Source organism: Podarcis pityusensis (assembly GCF_964106645.2).
Source record: "Podarcis pityusensis genome assembly, chromosome: 5".
Taxonomy (NCBI): domain Eukaryota; kingdom Metazoa; phylum Chordata; class Lepidosauria; order Squamata; family Lacertidae; genus Podarcis; species Podarcis pityusensis.
In genome coordinates, this window is record NC_138032.1 from 76131517 (window position 1) to 76154476 (window position 22960).

At 43.8% G+C, this 22960-nt stretch overlaps 1 long non-coding RNA gene across 1 annotated transcript; it reads left to right on the plus strand.

Annotated features, from left to right (window-relative positions):
• Positions 1 to 5097: 5097 nt before the first annotated feature.
• LOC308476953 lies at positions 5098 to 9516 on the plus strand. The gene is made up of 3 exons (XR_013986268.1): positions 5098 to 5770; positions 6523 to 6608; positions 8929 to 9516. It is a non-coding gene; the product is annotated as an uncharacterized lncRNA (long non-coding RNA).
• The last annotated feature ends 13444 nt before the right edge of the window (positions 9517 to 22960 follow it).

Consider the following 22960-nt stretch of genomic DNA (forward strand, 5'->3'; position numbering starts at 1 on the left):
CTTCCAGCCCATGGCATCTTATTTTCTGAAGGAAAATAGTCCATGAAATATGAATTTATGCGCAATTTCTTTCAATTTTGGAATTTTGGTCTCGGCATAGTATTCAAGGCACTCTGCTTGTCCATGCTCAGCTTATGAGCTTATTTATTTGCCATGTCTTGAAGAGGAGCATCAGAAGCATATCACACACACAGAGAGAGACAAACAGAGAGAGACTACTAAAACTTGTTGCTCACTGCTCCAGACCTGCCAGAATACCATCAAGAGCTATAGGAAACACTTGCTGGACTAAATGGAAATGAAACATGAAGGATTCCAATGCCTTTCTCACCAAACCGATTACCTTTTAATGTCCAAGGCTCGTTACAGTGCACCTGGGCGGTTGATATGCTTGACGGAAATGTGGTTTATTAGCAGAAGATTGTCAGATGAACACTAGGGCAAGGTCAAATTACAAGGGACATGGAGAGGATGAACTTCTGTGAATGATCAACCAAATTAGTAACCAAAAGTGTCCTTAGAAATTATGTCAACATACCTAAAAATTATTTGATGATCACAGTGACAGGAGACAGGCAGTCAGGACATGTATCCACAGCAGTGACCAGAGAAGGAAAAATAACCGCTCGGAGGAGCGCAGAGAGAAGAAATGCCATGGTGCTCCCATAGCAGGAAAACCAGATGCCTTCATCTGCTCCACCTGCAATCATAGGCCCCAATTCTATAGGGTTGAGGCATCTTCAGCCCCTTCCCCCCATGGCTGTTGGGATTGGGTTGAGTCCCCACAATCTTGAGAGGATGGAGGAGGCCAAGCCTTTCCCCGCCTGCCCATCCCTTCCCCCTCTCTCCTCCCTTTGTCCGCTGTCCTCCACCGCCTTGGGAGACACCATCTAGCTTGGTGTGGCCTGGCTGGAAGTTGACCCAGCTGTGCAGTGTCAACAGATGCTGTACGGCTTGGCCTGGCCTCGCTGGAGGTTGCCCTGGACCATGCAACATTGTGAGACACCACAAGATACTTGGGAGGTCTGTGACAGTCATGTGACACCATGGCATGTGTTATGTCGCACATGTGTGATGCCCCCTCCCCATGTTGGGCACAACTCGGCACCTCTGCCTGCAGGTGCTCTAACTCTCCAATGATTTGACTTCACTCCAAAAGTGCATTGTCTCCCAAGGAAAACAGATGCCAACAACAACAACCTCAAATATATGTTCTCCTCATGAAGAAGAACCAGGCAGAGGGCCTTCTTGGTTGTGGCGCCCTCCCTGTGGAACACCCTCCCTTCAGATGTCGAGGAGATAAAGAATCACACAACTTTTAGAAGACATTTGAAAGCATCCCTGTATCGGGAGGTTTTTAATGCTTGATGTTTTTATTATGTTTTTAGAAATTCTGTAAGCTGCTCAGAGTGGCTGGGGAAATCCAGCCAGATGGGCAGGGTAGAAATAACAAATTTATTATAATTATTATTATAAAAGGCTCACCCCTCCACGGTCTCCAAAGCATGCTACCAGAGATCCTAATGGAACAACGATCCTTCTACATCTGGAGGAACTCTATGGACACGTGCAAAGGCTCTTTCCAGTGTGTGCCAAATGCATAACTATGCTCTCCCTGATGCATGAGAGGGAAATTTGTATGAGCACTGCTTATGCATATATAGAAGCAGGAGCTACACAGCTGGAAACTTGCTGTAACTGAAATGAGGCACTCTGCGAAAAGGACAGGCTGCCAAAAACAGTCAGCATTCAAAACACTTTTCAGCCGCAAAAGCACATTGGCCAACTTTGGACAAGTCTGGCTGACTTAACTCACAGGCAAGTCGTGAGGCAAAAAAGTCTCTCTCAGTTCCCAGAAGAAAGGATGGAATACAAAGAAAATATACAAAACCTCTCCCGATACAAAGGCCTGCATGGTTGTTTCTGAGAAGGCATTCCTGAGTATCTTTTTTTTTTTTTTTTGTCCCATTAAAGTAAGTCTCTAAGGAATTTTTGTGTAAAGTGTAAGAAGCGAAAATAGGAAAAGAAAGAAATGGAAGGATTCTAAATGAATAACCACTACTTCTCCCCCAAAGATATATATATTTTTTTGCAGAAAACATAGGCCCTGTGGCAATACACACACACCTCACACATTAGCAGCCAATAGTAACAAGTAGCACAATGAGTGTTGCAAAGTCAGTTTTGCATCCTGCAGAATGTATGGTTTTAAAAATGTGTTCTTCTTTTTCCTGGGAACACTGCTGGAAGAAAATGTAGCAGGCCTTGTATTCCTTGCAAAGCAATAGTTTTCGCTCTGAATTCTAATGCAACGACTGCCGAGGCAGTAGTCTGTTATCTGAATTTTAATGCCTGTATCTTTTTTATCTTGTCAGTTGTAGGGAAGATGTGAGTAGTTTTCATGAAACATTAATGGCGATAACTGGAGTCTACTCTCCCACACATCCTCTCCTGTTGTGATGTAAAGTATGTATCTCTGTTGCGCTGCCACCGTGCATTTTTTGCTAGCTCTCACAGGTCTGGCTGTGGGATGTGTGTGTGTGTGTGCATGAACACAGACACACAGAACGTCTGAGATGACAAAGAGCTGGATGTGGGAGATCAGAACTTTTAATTAATTTTAAGGACTGTTCTTAGACTGAGGGTGATGCTCAAGCACTCATACTATTAGCTCATATACTGCCATCTTTAGCTGATATTTGCTTTAGCAAGACCTCACAACCGGGGAAAGGCAAAATCCTCTGAGAAATTTGTTTCGGTGGAAACTCTATCTCCTTTTGTAGTTAACTTTGGTTCTCTATTGTTCTGTTTATTTATTTTTATATCTGTAAGCTTAGAGTCGGAAGGCTTTCTTCATCAAATTTTCCACCACCAGAATGGGAATTTTGCTTTCAAAAGCAAAATTTCCCTCAAGACTTATAATAAGGTTATAGGAATCTTTTTTTAAAAAACAGGAGGAAGGAAAATAGTGTTATCACCATAGGGGATAGCAATGCAGTGGCGAGAGAAGGACAGAATGGAGAATAATCTTTAGTGGGAACACATTTTGGAGTCACTCTCTATAATACGACCCTTGTTGTGTAGGCCTTTTCCCTCTAAGAGGTCATCCCTCTTAGCACAGGGGCAGAGAATCTTTTCTGGCCAGTGGGCCAGACCCTTATCTCCTCATCCCTGGAGGGCCATATTTGGTAGGTGGACGGGGTCAGGTTTTAGAGGTTTAAAGAGCATTGCGGGCCTGTTTGCAAAAAGCCTTTGGAACCACCTGTGCTCCTCTTTGAACCTCCAGTGCAATCCTTCTGGCTGCAGGAATTGGCAGCACCCAGTCAGGATTTACTCTTGAGAGTCCCATGGACTGCAAGAAGATCAAACGTATCCATTCTGAAGGAAATCAGCCCTGAGTGCTCACTGGAAGGACAGATCGTGAAGCTGAGGCTCCAATACTTTGGCCACCTCATGAGAAGAGAAGACTCCCTGGAAAAGACCATGATGTTGGGAAAGATGGAGGGCACTAGGAGAAGGGGACGACAGAGGACGAGATGGCTGGACAGTGTTCTCGAAGCTAACAGCATGAGTTTGACCAAACTGTGGTAGGCAGTGGAAGACAGGAGTGCCTGGCGTGCCCTGGTCCATGGGGTCACGAAGAGTCGGACATGACTAAATGACTAAACAACAACAACAACAGAGTCAGGATTGAACCCTCTACTCACTAGCTGATGAGCAGATGCTTCGTGCTTGCTGACTGTGTGGTTCTGCTTTGCCAGTTCATTCCCAACAGAGAACATGTTGCTGAAGCGGATCCCAGCTGGCTTGAACCCCACCCTCCTGCCTGTCAGCAGAAATCACCCAGTCAGCTGACCAAGTGATGTCAGCTGATGGACGGGTGGGGTGTAGCTTGAGAGAAATGGCCTCAGGGCCCCACAGGGCAGGGGTTCCCCATTCCTGCTTTAGGGGTGTGGAGAAAAGGACAAATTAGAAGGAGAGGGTCTAGTACCTGTGGAACGCCCTCCAATCAGATGTCAAGGAAATAAACAACTATCTGACTTTTAGAAGACATCTGAAGGCAACCCTGTATCAGGAAATTTTTAATTTCTAATGTTTTACAATGTTTTATGTGCTGTAAGCCACCAAGAGTGGCTGGAGAAACCCAGCCAGATGGATGGGGTATAAATCATAAAATAAAATAAAAATAATTAACCTCTCTCAAAACAATGGTTTCCTATGCTATTCTCAGTGATTATCCCAGTGCAGGATCTATGTCTCATTCAAGCAATGCACTTGCAACCGTTGTACACCTACTTTTCAACCAAATCGGGAACCAGGATCGTGGTCTGAGTAGAAGCCTGCTAATCTCTGCATAGCTAGGAGATTTAACATATATCTTACAAAGAGTGGCATAATCAGTATTTTCAAGTGTTGTAATCCTCCACCTGATACTCATCTATCCCCTCAGCGCAGCTTTTAGCAACGCTTGCCTTAATATACACCTGGGAAACACTTCTCCTTCCTCCCCTATCATCATCAATGAACACAGAAAGTGTTTCTAATGGGAAATGTGCAGGGCATGTGATAAAAAGGTCAGGGAGAGTTCAGTTATGCGAGGGGGGGAAAGTATTTTCTCATGAATAGACAGTTAAGCTGAAGATAATTAAAGTTTCCACTATACAAAAAAGAAACTGTTAGATAAGCGCTTTGAACCAATGCTTTGGGATTCAGTTTAGAAAAGATAGCGGCCAGCAAAATTCTTTAGTTAAAACTGGGGCTGACTTAAAACTACACCCCAGCTTTTTTTTTTGCTTTTTTTTTGGCAAATGATTTTGACAGTTTTCCCCCAATCCCCACCAATCACCCTGTTTTGACAGGGTGATTGGTGGGGAATGTTTCTCATTAAAATATTCGTCCATTCATTTGGATTGACCTTGCTCTCAGCTGCCGACTCCCACCTCAGCAATGGTTAAAGCTGATTGGTTATGTAGTACTGTGATCTCATTCCATTCACCATGTTATCTCTGATTGGGTGGGATCATCCTTTGGGGGCAGGAGGAAATTATCCCAAAGGGGTGAAATGGTCCCAATGTATTGATGATATGAAATGTCCAGACTCCTTATATTCAAAAGAACTTTACTTTCACAAACATATAGCTGAGAAGAACATACCTACAATCTCATGCTTATTCACTTATACAGAGCACAAGTTTCTCCCTATTAACATTTAGGGATCTTCCTCTGTCTGCTTCATCCCAGGCAGACCACACTGACACACACTGTCCTCAGCAGAATCCAGAGAAACCCCTCTCAGCAGCCATTCTCCCTTGCACACACAGAGAGAAGAACAGGGAAACAGTTAAAAATGACAGTTACTTGAATAACAGTCACAACAGAATGGAATGCCTTTCTCATGTGACTCACAGCCAGCCAATCACATGACTTAGCTACTGCCAAAGGAAAAACTCCATGCAATACAAACACAGCAATTTAACATAAGCAACATTCCCATTTCAGGAAATTAAACCATTATCCTTAACAGATGTAGTGCTCCATGACTACATATATACATATATAGTCGTATAGCCCTTACGACTTTCGCCAGGCTGCACCTCCTCATCCACATCGCCTTTCCTCAAGCCAGGCCCCTTACTGACCCAAGTTGCGTTCTTGAGTGCTTTTGCCTGGCTGGAATGTATCCTTGAATTCTGATCATGTGCCTTGCTTGCTTGAAAAGAAGATAGAGAAAGTGTGCTGGTCTATGTAGGAACTAGTCTACTGTATAAAGGTAATATTTGCATTCATTTCTCTGCTCACGTTCACCATTGGCCCCACTGGCATGTGCCCCACAGAAGGGAATCCAACCCTTTGTCTGAAAAATGGTTCTCCACCCCTGATCTAAATGTTTGGCAGATATATTCCCTGTTTGACCCCCATAATCAAAACGGGCAGCTATTCAGAGCAGCTCTAGAGACATTTTGTATCCACCCTCTCTATCTGAATGCAATATTGAAGCAGTTTCAACTGGCAATAAAGAAAATCAATACTTGAAATAAACGTATGCGTATTAGGGGAGATGCTGCCAGCAGCGCAACTTATGTAAACAAAGATGGGCTTATTCAAAACTTTTTTGTATTCATATGTGGGCATTAGCCCCCAGCAGCTTTATTTTGATGCATTCTAGTAATAAGACATAGCAGATACAGACTTATAAGGGCACGAAATGGCTGGATCATTTCCACAGCATAATTCACTCGGCATAGATTTGTGTATGAATTCTATCCCTCTCTTTCCGTGTCTGCCTTGGTGGAGGTGAGATAAATTCACTCCAAAATGGCCCCGAGGACCTACAAATGTAAGGAATCCCAGGCCAAATAGAGACCTGTCAATCTCCCGACACAGCGGGAGACAACCCTGGCACTTAAATTTTGCAGCAATAACTCATTTCCTTGCAACTTCTGTGTGAGTGACCCTTTGACTTTATCAGCCTCTCTCTGAGAGAGACCGAGTTTCATTCCTATTTTTTTGTCCCTTCATCAGGTCATTTAACCTTAGTTCCTTAAATATGCAGGGGGGAGAGAAACTTGTGCAGATTGCAAGATCTACATCCAGGCCATCTAAATCAAGTATGTGAAATGGGTGAGTAAGGCATGCCTACTTAGAGTGTGAAGCTTAATTTGTGCATGTGTGATGCAACTTCACCCAGAGGCCTCTAGCAGGAGATCACCTTCCCCACTGTTGTCCCCCCAGCCACCACCAGTAAGTACACTTTGGGAAGGAAATGAGGCAATGCACAGGGTATCCCAGTGTTGGGAGAATCACAGAGGCTGGTTCAGAGTGGCCATGTGTCCTACTTTACTGTCCTCTCTTTGAAGGCACCCTCTGTTTGAAGAGCTGCCCTATCTAAGACCTGTTAAAGATAAAAAACCACAAGAATGGAGAATAGCAGCCTTGAAGTTGCCTGTCAACTGTTGGGTATACAGGTAACCTGCATGTCTGCTCAGTCTGCTGTCCAATTGTTGTCACCTTGCCACAGCCTTCCCCACTATGATGAGATGCACTGTATTTCTATTTCAGTCATAGCAATTATTTCAAATTCTAAACACACATATTAGCTTATGCAAATGCTATGCAAATCCTCTTTTTTAAAATGATGTACTGTCGTACCTTAGATCCTGAACGCCCAGGAACTCAGACATTTTGGCTCCTGAACGCTGCAAACCCAGAAGTCATTGTTCTGGTTTGCGAACGTTCTTTTGGAACCCGAATGTCTGATGGGGCTTCCGCGGCTTCTGATTGGCTGCAGGAGCGTTTTGCAAGTCTAACGGACTTCTGGAACGGATTCCATTCAGCTTCCAAGGTACGACTGTATTTCCCCTGTTTTGGTGGCCCCTCTGCATTCAGACTCTATTGTCCTTTCTGTGACATCATTCAAACTCTACAATTCTATGATTCTATGAGGAGTGCAATGGGGTCAAAATTTGCAACTGAGCTTGGGGGTGAGGGAACAAGCCACTCCCTTAAAAAAAAAAAAAGTAGCAGGTTTTGCTGAGTCTAATTTTGAATCAAGCCAAGGAAAGACATCGTTAGCCTGTAGTCAGGATTAGGATTGCTATCATACTGCTTTAGGTCTCTGAAACATTAACACCTATACCCAGCCTGTGCTCATTTGACTCAGCTCTTTGTAAGTGATGACCAAATCCCAATGGGAGAGCTGCATACTCACATGCCCCACTACCTCCAAAAAGCTTTCCTTAAAGCCTTTATTAAAAGATTTATTTCAATTCCTGCTGGAACAAATTCATTCTGCGCTATGGCCTGAAGCACTCTGAAACTCTGGCACTGATAAAAATCACCAGAGGAGCGGACTACCGCAGACAAGGGTTTTGATATTTAGAAGGCCTTGCGCCCGCAGCAGCTGCCACACCGCTCCACTCAACTACCATGGCTGCTGAGAAGAACGGAGGGAGGGAATGCTCTTTGGGCAACAAGATTCTAGGGCATTCTGATTAAGCAGCCACTGTAATTGACCTCCAGAGTAAATGGGTAGCCAGGGGCAAGAGAGAAAGGGGGCGGGTAGATTTTGCATATGTAGAGTGGCCTACTTAAGTATACTTCAATATGAACTTATAGGACTGTCATTGAAATTCTACTCAATATTGATCCAGAGCAGATTCCAATGTATAGTTAGCAAAGTAGAAACTTAAACACGTTGCAGGATTCCCAAAAATAGACCAGAGGAAATTAATATTTCATCCAGCAGAGCTTTAGTGCTATGGAAGGCAAATGAGAATAGTGGTCACAAATCCAATACATTCAGGGTTGTAACTGTCCATAAGAAATCAAGTTGCAGCAGACTTAACTTAAACTTACAGTAATTTATAATAAGACTAAACCTTAATACTATACGTATACAGAAAACCACACCAGAAGGAAAAAGAATAGAAAGAGAAAGGGAAACCCAGGGTCCTTCTGGCCTATTTTTATAGTCAGCATGACCTTGACTGAAGAGATAACAGAACCAGTTTAAGCCAGCTGTACTCAGCTTCTCTAAAGGAACAACCCAAACATCATGAACTTTCTGCTTGTTTCTTTCACACAGAGAAGCTTTCAGAACTCTCTTGAATTAATTAGAATAGGAGAGATCTCTACACATCAGATCAATATTTTCTGCACTAAGAAATGCAAACTGACAAGGACATCTCAGTTTTTATCGGAGAAATGTTGGATGGTATGCATCAAATTTATCTTTTTGAATGCATTCATTTGCAGACTTCTGAATGCAAAAATGCTGCAGTGCTCCGTGGGTGCTAGCTCCATAGTTCTGATCAGTATTTTGTGTACGTTGACCAATAAGGTGACAAGGTGAAAGCAGCTGTGGTGATACTTCATTGGAAAGCTCTGTGCATCTTTGATAAAGTAAGTGCAGTGACCTTTGCTTTCTAGATTTAGGTACGCACTCTGAGTGACTCAGCTGGGGCCAAAGGGCGAAACTCTTGCACTCTGATTTACCTGCTGAGCAGATGACATTTGCTTTCAAGGAAGCAGCACAGGCGCAAAAGGAAATGGAAGATCTGAGCGACAACGGCATGCTTTGTGGTATCCCTCCTATCTACAAAGGGCGTGCCAGCTTCTCTTCCAGACCACATAGGGAAATGCACAGAGAACGTCTATGCTGCACTGTGGTCTACAATTGTAAAATTATCTGAACACCTGGTTCTGTGAGTTTCTCAACAGAACATGTTGTCACTCACAGTTTGGTGACAATGAAGCACTTGCAAAGACACCAGCACATATAAACAAAAGAGCTAGGAGATTTGGCAGCCAGCACAAAGTGTGCAGTTCTCTGAAACCACCATAGCAGATTGAGGAAAAGAGGAACCGACTTGCCAGCTATCCATGGTGTCACTGGCTAGTAGGGGGTGCTTCAAATTGCAGATTCTGAAGTTGCCAGGTGGTATAAGGCACCAGGAGCCTTCAAACCCCTCGCCTGTATAAATAAGATGCAGCTGTGTTTAGACCACTGCCTGCACACCACCAATACTCATTTGCATGATTTTATTTACTTTTATATATATATATTTATTGGGGAAAAAATTAGAATTACAAAAAAAAAAAAAAACAAAGCAGAAAAAAGAAAAAAAAGAAAAAATAAATCCATCATTCTCAAATTCAAATTCTCAACTTTCATTGCCTTCTTTCTTTGACCTCCTCCTCCTCCCTTTTCTTGTATCCCAATTAATAATCATCACAGCAAATCCTTTACATAATTCATAATATTCTGTCATTACATTACCTTAATCTATTTTCATCTTATCTTATAAAAAACCTTAAGGCTTAAAGCTTAAATCTTATTTTTACCAACTTCTCATAACCATAATATTCTTACCTAATTCTTTAAACATTTTTGCTAGAGCCAAGTAATTTCATTTCAACATTTTTCTAACATTCATCAATTTTATAAAACAATCCTAACGATAAAAAAAAAGAAATAGGCACAATCCAATCTTCAACCAGTGTCCCTTCCTCCTGGTCCCAGGTTTTGTCAGTCCTTTTTATCCCATTGATCTAGCGCATTAACCTGGTAACCTTATATCCGAGGCCCTCAAGTCTCTTCCATGTCCCTTCTGCAGCTCTTCTTCATATTTTCCTTTCACTTGTGGGAACTCCAGCTTGGTAATGTTTTTGACCCTTTTCAACGAATCAGCCCCTTTTCCATAGTCCAGACTAAACTCCATGTGATATTTAAGAACATGTTTCAGATTCCCTCCAAAATTGAGAGCCCACACAGCTCCAAACATCTGACTGTTGGAATTCTGCCTGGGTCAGAGGAATGTGCCACAGCGTAGGCACCGGCAGATATTCCTGTCGACCTCCCCGCGTCTCCACTCTGCTGATAAGCAGGCGAGGTCCGGCGATTCTTCTCAGATGTATGAGAGGAACACACCGTTCTTCCTCTCTCCCCTTTGGTGTCCCCAGGGAGGGGAAAGAAGCAGACAGAAAACTATTTACATCATTTATTTCTGCCTCTTACATCAGTACAGAGAATCATGTCTGCACTCAACAACAGCAAGAAGAAACTCCTCCCAAGTACATCCAGTACGGGTCATATGACACACACACACTGAGCTAACATCCGGTGCTCAGTACAGAATGGACTGCCCCTTTGTTCCCATGGCAACAGTCACAAACATCCTGTCTGGCTTTCCAGCCACAAGCAGCTGGCTGAGCTGCTAGAGCCTTTGCTTGCTGCAGCATTGGTGCTTTATGGTAACATACTCCCCCTAAAGTATCAATGTGTGCTGCGAGCAAAGCGTCATCCAGAGAAGAAAACAAACAGTTGTTATATTTATAACATTCCCCTGTTGTTTCAGTTCCACCCTTGGAACTACCCGCCACTGGTTTAACCAATGTACCTCTCTGGTTGTGTGACTTCGCATTACCTCGGTTTACAACTCTCTGTTGTGCCTTTGTCTCTGACACAGACACAGCTTCAATCTGTCCTTGGTCGTTTACAATAGCAACATATGCAAGGTTAGCAAACTCCTTTGAATACCTCTTGGGTGGTACACCCTTCGTTGCTCTCTCAGACCTACGTATGAGGTTCTGATCCTCTGTGCTCACTGGTTCAACCTTTGGACTCTCTGGAGAACCAGTACTAAGCTTAATCAATGGTTCATCCTCCTCTTCTGAGGGTCTAGTCATTATGTGAGATTTCCTCTCAATGACTGTGACAACTGAGCTGTCTGAGCTATCGCTGTCATCATCAGTACTACTGAACTCAATAAGATCAAACTCATCATCATCATCATCATCAGAATCCTCTGTGGGAAATGCGTGAACAATCAACCTCTCCTGTTCAGGAGCACTCTCTAGAAACTTTGTGAGAATCACCTGACCAGATTCAGACAAAATTACTCTGTAGAGACCTTTTTCATAACCCACAAAAATGCCTCTGGCATTCTTTACTCCACCTGGAGCTTCTGTTCTCACATGAGACCCGAAAACCTTAAAATAGGCAACAGAAGGTTTTCTATTGAACAGCTTCTCAAAAGGAGAACATCCCAACTCTGTTGAGACCTTTCTCAACCACACATGAAGATAGGACGCTAGCGATTCGGCCCAATATTCATGTGGCAAATGTGAACTCAGCAATTGCGCATTCATCCCCTTTTGCAATTCTTTGTTCACTCTCACACAGACCCCCCTGTTCCACGCTTCGGTCGAAACAGCCACTTTGTGGTCTATCCCTTTTCCATCCAGGAACTTCTGAAACTTCTGTAACAGAAAAACTTGTTTGTCATCTGTGAAAAGACAATCAATGTTAGCATCATGCATACTTTTAACCTTGTCACAAAACTCCTGAAACTTTTCTAAAGTTTCTTGCGGTTTCTCCATCATATAAACCCAAGAATAATTAGTGAAACAATCCACACACACAAGGTAAAATCGTGCACCGCCTCTAGATGGTTCTAGAGGACCAATCACATCAGCATACACCCGCTGAAATGCTCTGTCGACCTTCTTGGTCTTGGTGCTCACACTGGTCACACCTGCAAGAGAGATTTTGTTAGAAACAGAAGAATTACATTTCATGTAATCACTTTGATCAAAAGTCAACAAATACAGTCCATCTTTCTCTTTGGCAGTAAGAAACAGTTCTCCATCTTTGTAGATCTTGCAGCTTTTAGCATCATAGGACAGTTTCAGTCCTTTCTTTGCAATCTGCGACACGCTCAGCAGATTAAATCTCAGTTCTGGAACCAGGTAAACATCATTTATAGTCAAGTTCAGACTTTCAAGATACACAGTCCCAATTCCGGTTGCTTCCAACTCCTGACCGTTGGCCTGTTTCACAGTGAAGCTTTGCTTCTTCAACGTCGAAAATAGTCCTCTGTGCGGGCACAAATGTTTTGTACAGCCCGTGTCGATTATGAATGCGTTCCCAACATCTGGCGTGGTTCCTTTCGCCATCATAGCCTTTGCAGGTTTCACCTGGCACTTGGTACGGCTTTTGCCTGACGCCTGAGGCTTCGTAGAGCTGCTCTTTGCTCCTCTTGACTGGCGCGGCTTCTTACAGTTTCGCTGTAGATGCCCAGTCTGTCCACAATTGTAGCATCGGACAGCACTCAATGCTACACCATGCTCTCCAGTAGCATCAGCAGTGGGGGAATTAGAACTCTGTTCTTCCCTCCCCCTGTCTTTTTCTTCCAGTGCAGCAAGTCTGTCGTGTTCATTCAGGACCACAGCACAAACTCTCTCCGCGGTCAGCTGCGCGGCCGGTAGGGAACCAAGCTGACTGGCAACAACCTTGTAGGTGCGGCTAAGGCTGTTTATCATCATGAAGCAAAACACTTCCTCCTGAAGACGGAAATTGCGTTCCACCATCTGTTGACGCAGAAACTTCATTTCTGTCAGGTGCGCTTGAACATCTCCATCAGGCGCAAGTCTCAGATTGGTCAATTTCTCAAAATACAGCAACGCTGAAGAACCAGCATCTCTCTGATGCGTTGTACGCAGCGTGTCCCAAACCTCTTTCGCATTTTCTAAATGCTGAACATGCACCAACTGATCATCTGAGACACACAGAATTATAGCAGTCCTGGCCCTTACATTCTGTGACTCCCAACCTCTGGTTGGTGCTGCAGGGATGGGGTTTTCAATTACATCAAAAAGCCTCTGATTCTGCAGCAGGGCCTTCATCTTTACAGACCAAGATGAATAATTGTCATTGGTTAAGGGAGGTGGGCAAGGCAAACCTCCCCCTTTCTTGGCATCCATCTTGAAGCCAAGCCTCCAGCTCACAATGTCAAACAAACTGTAAAATCCAACAGTTGTTTTTTTCCTTTCTCACGCAGCAAAACTGCAAGTTGTTTGTGCTTTTTGCACCTGGCAGCTAAACTCAGGCTGCTATTGAAAAGTCCCTTCCAAGAGCTCGTAAACTTGTAGCCAAAACATTCTCTGGTTTTGTTTCGCTTTCCCAGGCTTACACGCAGAGTCCAGCCCCTTTGCCAGTAACTTTCCAGGACCGTTACCTAGCAACAATGCATTTCAATAAGACATCTTATCTACCACAAAAATTTGTGGAATGCAGGCTTCAGCCTTCAAGCTGCAGGCCTCTTCTCCCGGAGCTCTTGTTTTCTTTGAAACGCAGCTCCGTGAACCAGGGAATTAATCTTCCTGCGTTCACACTTTTAGCCCGAAATGCAGCATACCTTGAACTTTGTTGCTCTGGAAAACACCTCTTCTTTCCATCAGCTGTCAGTGGAGCCTCTGGCTTCTTTCAGACGCTTCTCTTCCTCCTTGGAGCAGAGGAGGACAATCCACCAGCCTCTCATGCAGATGTCCGATGAATCGCAACCATCCGAAGGCTGCCACTGTTGGAATTCTGCCTGGGTCAGAGGAATGTGCCACAGCGTAGGCACCGGCAGATATTCCTGTCGACCTCCCCGCGTCTCCACTCTGCTGATAAGCAGGCGAGGTCCGGCGATTCTTCTCAGATGTATGAGAGGAACACACCGTTCTTCCTCTCTCCCCTTTGGTGTCCCCAGGGAGGGGAAAGAAGCAGACAGAAAACTATTTACATCATTTATTTCTGCCTCTTACATCAGTACAGAGAATCATGTCTGCACTCAACAACAGCAAGAAGAAACTCCTCCCAAGTACATCCAGTACGGGTCATATGACACACACACACTGAGCTAACATCCGGTGCTCAGTACAGAATGGACTGCCCCTTTGTTCCCATGGCAACAGTCACAAACATCCTGTCTGGCTTTCCAGCCACAAGCAGCTGGCTGAGCTGCTAGAGCCTTTGCTTGCTGCAGCATTGGTGCTTTATGGTAACACTGACGGCCCATTGCCAGACTCGGAAAGTCCAAACAACCCTGCATGGGGGGGGGGTCAATCCAACCCCCCATTTCCAATCCAATCCAAACCTTATCTTTCCAAATCTGGTTTTTTCCAAGATCATTTGTTAAATCCAAAGGCTCATGTTCCTGCAGGGCCGCAGTTTCCTCCATCTCTGGCGCCCAAGATTCAGCAACGTCCTCTTCTCTCATCTGTTCTGTCAGGGCACACTCCTGTTTTAGTTCCTGGGTGGGCTCCATATAGTTTCCCACTACCTGTTCAAAAGTTCTGGCCGCATTAGTCATCAAGTCCGTCTTCTGATTTAACTGGTCCAGTAGGGCATTTATTTTACAGAGAGCACCCAACAGAGCTTCTGAAAACATTGTCCTGCAAGGTCACAAGTACTTTCCCACGATTGTAATCTGTAACAGCTGCAAGCTCCCTGGATTTAGTTACAGTTTCACAGTCTCCCTCTAGGGGGAAAACTTCTGTTTGTTTTTTTCTTTTTAAAGACAATAGCAACAAAGTTTCTTTTTAGAGATATTTTGTCAATATTTGTTCCTTTAAAATGCGAAAGGAAACAGTGGAATCACTATATCTTCTTTTAACTGTCTGTCACAAGCATTTGTCTCTGGTCAATGAGCTTCAAACGTCAGTCCTGACACCCCGCTCCAGGATCAGGACGGAGGAAAGTTACTTTACTTTGAACTCGCTTCTGCAGCTTTAAACAGTCCAAAAAAAGATCCCCCTTCTTCTCCTGCTACTGAAGGGGGGTTCAACAATTTTAAATGATGAAAGCCAATCCTTTAGAAGTAATTTTCTAAGCTCTAGTTTACGTTGTCTTTGCTTTATTCTGTCTACAGAGAAACGGAAGGCTGACTTCCTGTTTAGACCTTCCTGTTTCAGTACCAAATTAGATTAAATTTTTAAGTCCAATTCCTTTCTGCTCGCCAATCCTTGTTTATAGTCCAATTGTTCAAAGTTTATGTACTCACGGGTGATTATTTTAGATGCCAAATTGTCCCAGGAAAAAGGCAGCACTCTCCGGCAATGGCTATGCGGCTTCGCTCCACGGAAAAAGCAGTTGACTCTCAGCACCGCGCCACTTCCCCCTCTTCGCTTCGGAGCCCGTTAGTGGGTTCCTTTGCAGGTTGGGGGGGCGCTAAAGGTGCCCGCCGAGTCCCATGGCCACAGGCTTCATCCGCCTGTGGTTTCTAAAAGGGTCCCCATTTCGCCATAGCGGAAAAGACCCGTTTCACGCGGAGCTGGTCCCTCCAGTTCAAAGGGAGTCCGCCATTGCCGATGGCGCCACCCCGGAAGTCCCTGCATCATTTTATTTACATATCACATCTCCAATATGGCATTCAATGTAGCAACCCCTTCCTCCACAGCCTTGGCACCTTCTGGTTTTGGTGTTGAGACATAACTTGTAAGTGGGAACTTGGTTGATGAAAGGTATCGTTTTAGCCTGTTCTAACATTTTCCCAGTAGTGATGTATGGAAGTGAGAGCTGGACCATAAAGAAGGCTGATCGCTGAAGAATTGATTCTTTTGAATTATGGTGCTGGAGGAGACTCTTGAGAGTCCCATGGACTGCAAGAAGATCAAACCTATCCATTCTGAAGGAAATCAGCCCTGAGTGCTCACTGAAAGGAAAGATCCTGAAGCTGAGGCTCCAATTCTTTGGCCACCTCACAAGAAGAGAAGATTCCCTGGAAAAGACCCTGGTGTTGGGAAAGATGGAGGGTACAAGGAGAAGGGGACGACAGAGGACGTGATGGTTGGACAGTGTTCTCAAAGCTACGAACATGAGTTTGACCAAACTGTGGGAGGCAGTGGAAGACAGGAGTGCCTGGCGTGCTCTGGTCCATGGGGTCATGAAGAGCTGGACACGACTAAGCGACTAACAACAACAAGGAGTAGCAGTTACGGATAAGAGACATCACATTAAGTGTAGGCCATTTAAAATACAATGGGCACAATATTGAGTCCAATATAAGTCTCCTGTTAAATTCTTATTGACATTGACAAAACATCAGATTTTGGCATGGTGACTGTGCCATGCTGAAAAGCACAAATATTTTTTGAATGTGTATTGAGACTGGGACATCCTTTCCCAAAGGAGGTAATTAACAGTTCTCCTAAAGACTATGTTTTTTTCGACAAGGACTCTCCTCCCTGCAAGAGAGGGGAGTGGTTGTGGGCGGGAGCCCGGACTCCGCCCTGGCAGGGGCCTTAGCCCCTGCCCCTCCTTACCTGGCCGGCCGGCGCCCACGCCCACCGGGGGCAGCCAACCAGGTGCCTCCGAGGGGCGTGTTCAGCAGCTTAATGCTGCGGCGCCGGCTTCTCCTCCCCCTCAGTCGTACAATCAACCCCAAACAGCGGATTAAGATAACACAAGCATCTTCTTCAGTGAGATTTAAATGAGTCCAGCAGGGATCAATTGAAGTCTGACACATTCCGCTCTCATGTACAAGGTTTCTGGCTAATGCCGTTCTAGTTAGTTTTGTTTATAAATGTCTCCAGTGGGAATTAAGACAAAGGATTGGTCCCTGCTCCTGCCTCTTGTAAGCAGCGGGTCTTCTGAGCAGGAAGGAGAAACAGAAATGAAAGAGAAATATCTATTGCTAAGGGAAGAGTTGAAACAATATCATAAGCCCAGTTTTATTTTGTGAAGGCAAAATACAGTAAAGGATCTTTGATCAAGCACCATCTCGCAAATGTGCAGTGATATACTCACTTAATGTGTGACCCCAAAATTCCAGATGCCCCCCAAACTGATGCCAAAGGTTAATGCTAGTTTTGTGCCGTTTTGTGCTGCAAACCCCACATTTTGTGTCACCCCCCAAACTGACTAATTGTCACTCAAACCAGGGTCACAAGTAAATGGCCAAAAACCCAACCTTGTCCGATTGACTCCAAACCGGTGCCCAAGTGGTGCACTGATTTGGTGGCATTTCATACCGCAAACCCCACTTTCTGTGCTGCTGCCCCCAAAGGGAGTAATTAACACTCAACCTGGGGGCCATAAGTGGGGAATTAAGTGGGCTAAGTGCGGACTTAAGTCCCCACAAACCAACTTAGCCTTAGCGCGGACTTAAGCTGGCTAAACTGGCTTATTGGGCTAAGTGGGCTAAGTTGACTAAATGGGCCCCTTTTAGCCAACTTAGCCCACTTAGTCATGCCCTTCCCCTCTGGTAAGCATAATGATAGTGGTGGTGGGAGGTTGGGTAAGTGCTGCTGCTCCTTCCTGCCCCCCACTACTGCCTTTCCATCTCCAGCCACTTGTCCCTTCCAAGTCTTCCTTCTTCCTTGCCACACTGCTCTGTAGATGTTCTGCAGAAACCAGGCTTCCCAGGTCTAATTCTCCACCACACATGTCTTCTACACAAATCAAGTTCAACTCCATAAAGAACCCATTTTGCAACGTCTGCTATATAGAAGCTTGCATCCATCTGTTACGGTAAAATCTGGGTGCGAGGCTGCTCTGCCACCCAGCTCGTCGGACTAAGTCCACGGGTCCCTGCGGAGGAAAATGAGCTCAGCCGGAAACAGGAGCAAGATGCAGAAGATCCAAGTTTATTGCGCAACAGGTTCAAGGCGAGATTGAACAGCGAGAAAGGGGTGACATGAACTTTTAAAACTTCCCTCCATGTCCCAGAATACAGTGCAAAATAAATCACAGTTATCATGAATACATTAAGAAGAGGTTGGGTTACACAGATTACATCATGAATACATTAAGAAGAGGTTGGGTTACACAGATTACATCATGAATACATTAAGAAGAGGTTGGGTTACACAGGATTAACATATGGAGGAGGGAGGGGGAATATGCAGAGCTGGAGATATGCGCAGATAAGCACATCCTGAGTACCGGTGATGAGAAGACAATGGTCCATGTATGCATAGTCTGCCACCTGGCATTGCCCGGAGGAAAGGCTTGGCAGAGTGATTTGACAGGATTAGGGTCTTCCTGAGAGTACATGACACCTCGCTTGAGGGATTATGGAGGACAGGGGAGGTGTCACGGAGTCCTAGAGAAATTGAGCAAATTGGCACGTTGATTTTCTATGAATTTTATAGATTTTAGTCCCTTTTGACATTGACAATTGGACTCGGAAATAAATGGATATATTGTAGCGAAGAAGAAGGTGAAGAAGACATGCCCCCCCCCTTCCGTATCAGTCATCTTAACAATTTTGCTTCGAATGAAATATGGAATTGGGGAGCAAACACAATACTTTCTTCCACTATTCCCCCCACTTGTGAGATTTCATTCAGCAGTTTGTTGGTAGCTTCACAACCGTCTAAAGCGGTGCTTGCGCTGTGATGAATGGGCTGGTTAGCTGAATGTCAGATATGCGATGCTGATTTGTGACTGGCCTGCACGTTCTGCACAGTGATGATAATAACATTAATACTTAATTATTATTGTCCCCTATAAAGCTGTGAGGCACTGTACATTGATTAAAAAATACGATAGGCCAAGCCTGGAGGATTACAGTGTAATTAAGGTTAGGACACATCAGGGAGCAAAGAGAAGGAAGGAGAGAAAGAGAGAGAGAAGACAAGAAGGGTCAGCCAGCAAAAGCTAGGGTGAAAAGATGTGTCTAAAGCATGGGGGATATTGGGGAGAGGGCTTTCCATGAACATTATAAACAGATAATTTGTTGCAGGCTATTTTGGCCAGTTTTCAGAGATAAAATGCTTTGCCTCTCCATGATGCTTTGCCCTGAATTAATTTTTGTTTGCCTTCAGTTGACATTGTCTTTTTCTTACGTGATCCCTGATTGGCTATGATCTCCAATCTGACCAGTTCAGAAAACATTGCCTCACTCTAACTTGGCTTCGTTTGCTCTCATGATGTCAACATGCAGCCAAATATGATGTGCTACATGGCATTGGGATAAAATCACATTTTCTATTAGCTGGAATCACACTCAGAAAAACCAAGAAGTCATAATCAGAAAATAAAATGGCACCAAAGCAGCAGTACACGGGGAACAGGTTATAAGGGAAATTAATGGGTTTAAAAAGCACTGCAAAATACAGAGAAACAGACAAACATTCAGTGCAGTCCTAGGACAAACAGGTGTCTGAATGTTGTAACAGAGAAGAGGAAAGCTGGATGTCTGGTGGGACACAAGGATGAAACAGAGGGGGTCATCTCAGATTCAGCTAAAACACTGAGACCAAAATCCTGAAATGAAAGAGAGGTTTAAAACAGATTCATTCTGCAAGGAGCACAGGGCTCTAATGGAAGCTGAGTTGGTTCAAGGTTATCCACTGAGCTTCATAGCTGAGCACCTGGGATTGCATAATAATGGTGGTAGAGTCAAATGTAGAAAACAACAGATAACAAATGTTGGAGAAACAGAAGGCACTTATTATCATATGCGGTGGCAAAGTAAGGTTGTTAAAAGGTATTGGGAAATGATACATAATGAATTTTTTAAAATGTTCAGAAAATAACCTTTGTCAAAAAGCCAGAAGCCTTCTTATTAGGTATTACAGGAGTGGATCTATAGGAAAAAAATATAAAACATTGTTTATGTATGCAACAACAGCCACTCAAATACTATTAGCACAATCTTAGAAAGAAGAAGTTGTCCCCACAAAAGAAGACTGGCAAAATAAATTAATGGAATATGCAGAAATGGCTAAATTAACTGGGAGAATAAGAAATCATGAAGACAATAAGTTTAAGAAGGAATGGGAAATGTTTATTGCAGATATTAAAATGCCATGTATACAAGTTAATACATGAGCAGGATTTTAAAGCATGCTTGTAATATTATAGACAAGGTACAAGAATTGGAAAGAAAAATTATTAAAACTTTTATGGACATGCAAGAATAACATATAACAAAGGGGACGTAGAGAGGGAAGTCAAGGGATTTTAATAATCCCATATTGTGGATTTAAAATGGATTGTATATACAGTTGATTTAATGTTTTGATATATGATTTTTTTTCTATAAGTGATGTTTTGTTATTGCCAAAAATCAATAAAAATTAATAATAATAATAATAATAATAATAATAATGGTGGTGGAGTCCTCAGACTCGGTGGCTATGCAGGAAGCCAGATGGGAAGCCCAAGAGTGCCCCCTTTCTCCCACTTCATTCTATGCTGCACTATGGGTTTTAAAAAAGCATTATGCTCATTGATAAGACATTGGGGATAGGAAATTGATAAGACCTTTCTTCCAACGAGCTTAAGGTGGCATGAACATTTCTTCTCCTTCCTAATAGGGGATGGAGTTTTTGGTCACCTCTGTGAGGTAGGTTAGGGTGAGAGATAGGGACTGGCTCAAGATCATTCTGGTGTGCATGCTCAGGAACAGGCAGCTGCCAAGGATATTCCAAGCAGGCACCTGGGGGTTGAGTTTTGTGGCATGAAGGGCAAGAGTTTACTTGCCCTTCATGCCTTCAGTCTACACATGGCAGAGAAATATCTGCACATCTGTATTGTCAGACCAATTCCAATTTCTCTCCATTTTTAGTCTCTGCAGCTATCTTTGCATGAACTCCAGATGAATACTAATCAATCACTGTGCATGAGCACAAAATTGCTTAAATAAAAATCTCAATATTAAAATGGATATTTATATAGTTCTTTAAAAATTAGCATTTAGAAGCTATAAACAGCCATACCATTAAACACCCTCGACTGGTTCAAAGGATTTAAAACCATGTCTTTAAATTGCTGTATAACGTTAATTTGACAGTCTACATGATTTCTGCACTTAAAGAAAAAATCCCCAGTTCTTTGCCAAGGTACCCCAAACTCTGGGTGTCTGAATTATGTGCATAATAAGTATGACTTGACTAATCATTTTTCTTTGTTCTCTATTCCTCTTGTGGACTACAGTCTCTGAACAGAGAACACTTGGGCCTCTATTGATAGATGTAACCAGAATTGCCCCCAAGCTACACACTTGCTTCTTCAGAGGCATGCAATCCCATACAGAATACCCAATTCGCCAATTCGCCAATTTGCCAAACATGGGAACCACCCACCCAAACGGCCTCCACCGCTCTGCCATGACTTTCTCCATCAAGAAGAGGGTATTCACAACTGGGCGATAGTTATTCAAGGATACTCTCTCCTTCAGTCTTCATCTCCAACAAAGCCAGGGGGTTCCTGTCTGGACCCCTGGATATGGTCTTGGCCTTCAACAGATGCCCAACCTCGCCAGTTCTTGATGCCGGTCTTGTCCACAGTGCTACTAATTAATTCAAGAATCATCTGTATTTAATATTAATTACACTGCATGGCTATTAATTTGCATTGTGCAGTAATACTCTAGAGTAGCCCTCTGTAGGCCGTTGCCAGAGCACGCTTATTCTCCTTGACTTTACTGGAATCCAAGGACTTTGCTCTGTAAATGTCCAATAGTTTCTCTGACATCTGCAGGGCTCTGGCTTGTTATTTACACTTAATGAATACACATGAGCCAAGCATCATGAGGCCTGATTGTGAGCTTCTTGTGTTTTTTCTGGAGATGGCCGGAGTTATGAAAGGGAAAGCTGGAACTGTTTCTTGCATTATGATAGGACTCACACATCTGCTTAGGTAACCACTAGAGGGGTTCAGAAACATTTGGCAATGGTCCCCCAATGAGAAGGAACCCCCTGTGATTATTGACTGAATAGATTTTCTCATTTAAAACTGGCAAATTTCAGATTGCTCTGAATATGCATGGGAAAGTCCTAATGGCAAATACACAAGCACAGAGCCAGGCCATTTTTAAGAACACCTAAAATGCAAAGATCCCATCTTAGGAATAAATTCACTCACAAGACAGATGTAACCATAAAAACGTAAGAATGTCGTCACACTGCAGTTCACGTGGCTGCTGACAAACAAGGAGGAGGGAATTGGAGAAAGAGGCAGCTGAGGGGAACAGCTGAGACTGGTGAGTGAGCAGACAGGTGGAGAGTGACTAGAGAGGCAGGTGGACAGAGAGCTGAAGCTTGTGAGTGAGCAGGCAGGTGAGTGAGACTGGTGAGAAGAGTGGGTAACCCAGGCCACTGAGTGGAGCATTGGTGGGCTATGAGGAAAAAGGGAGGTGAGCAGCAAGGAGGAAGGGGAATTGGGCAAGGTATAAGAGGAAGAAGGGGATTGGACAGGGGGTGGGGTTTGGCAGATGACAGGTAGGTGGGTTGATGAGTGAAGCACACAGGGGCAACAGCCCCTAGTGTGTATATAAAGTGGTTCATAAAAACGTATCGACTTGGAGGCTTTCTACACCTCAGCCTTATAGATATGAACACTATGTTGTATTCCAATAGTGAAGAGATAATAGATTGGAAAGTGTTGAGGAGATTCGTTAACATCTGAAGGCCTGCTGTAGGGTTCACTGAAAGTGAAACTTCAAATAATGTACCATTTTATGCACACTATTTGTGGTTGTTTTCTCATGATAAATAGCGATTTCAGCCATGCAGATCAGGGACGTTTGCCTGCTTGGGCTCAAGGAAAGGTTGTTGGGAAAAGGATCTGCCCCTTCGTCTATTTATTTGTTTGTTACAAAAATCACTCTGTCCCATGAAGGTGATGACCTTGGCACTCTTGGTGTAATATATTTCACTGGGCTGTTGTAAAAAAAGAAAGGAAGGG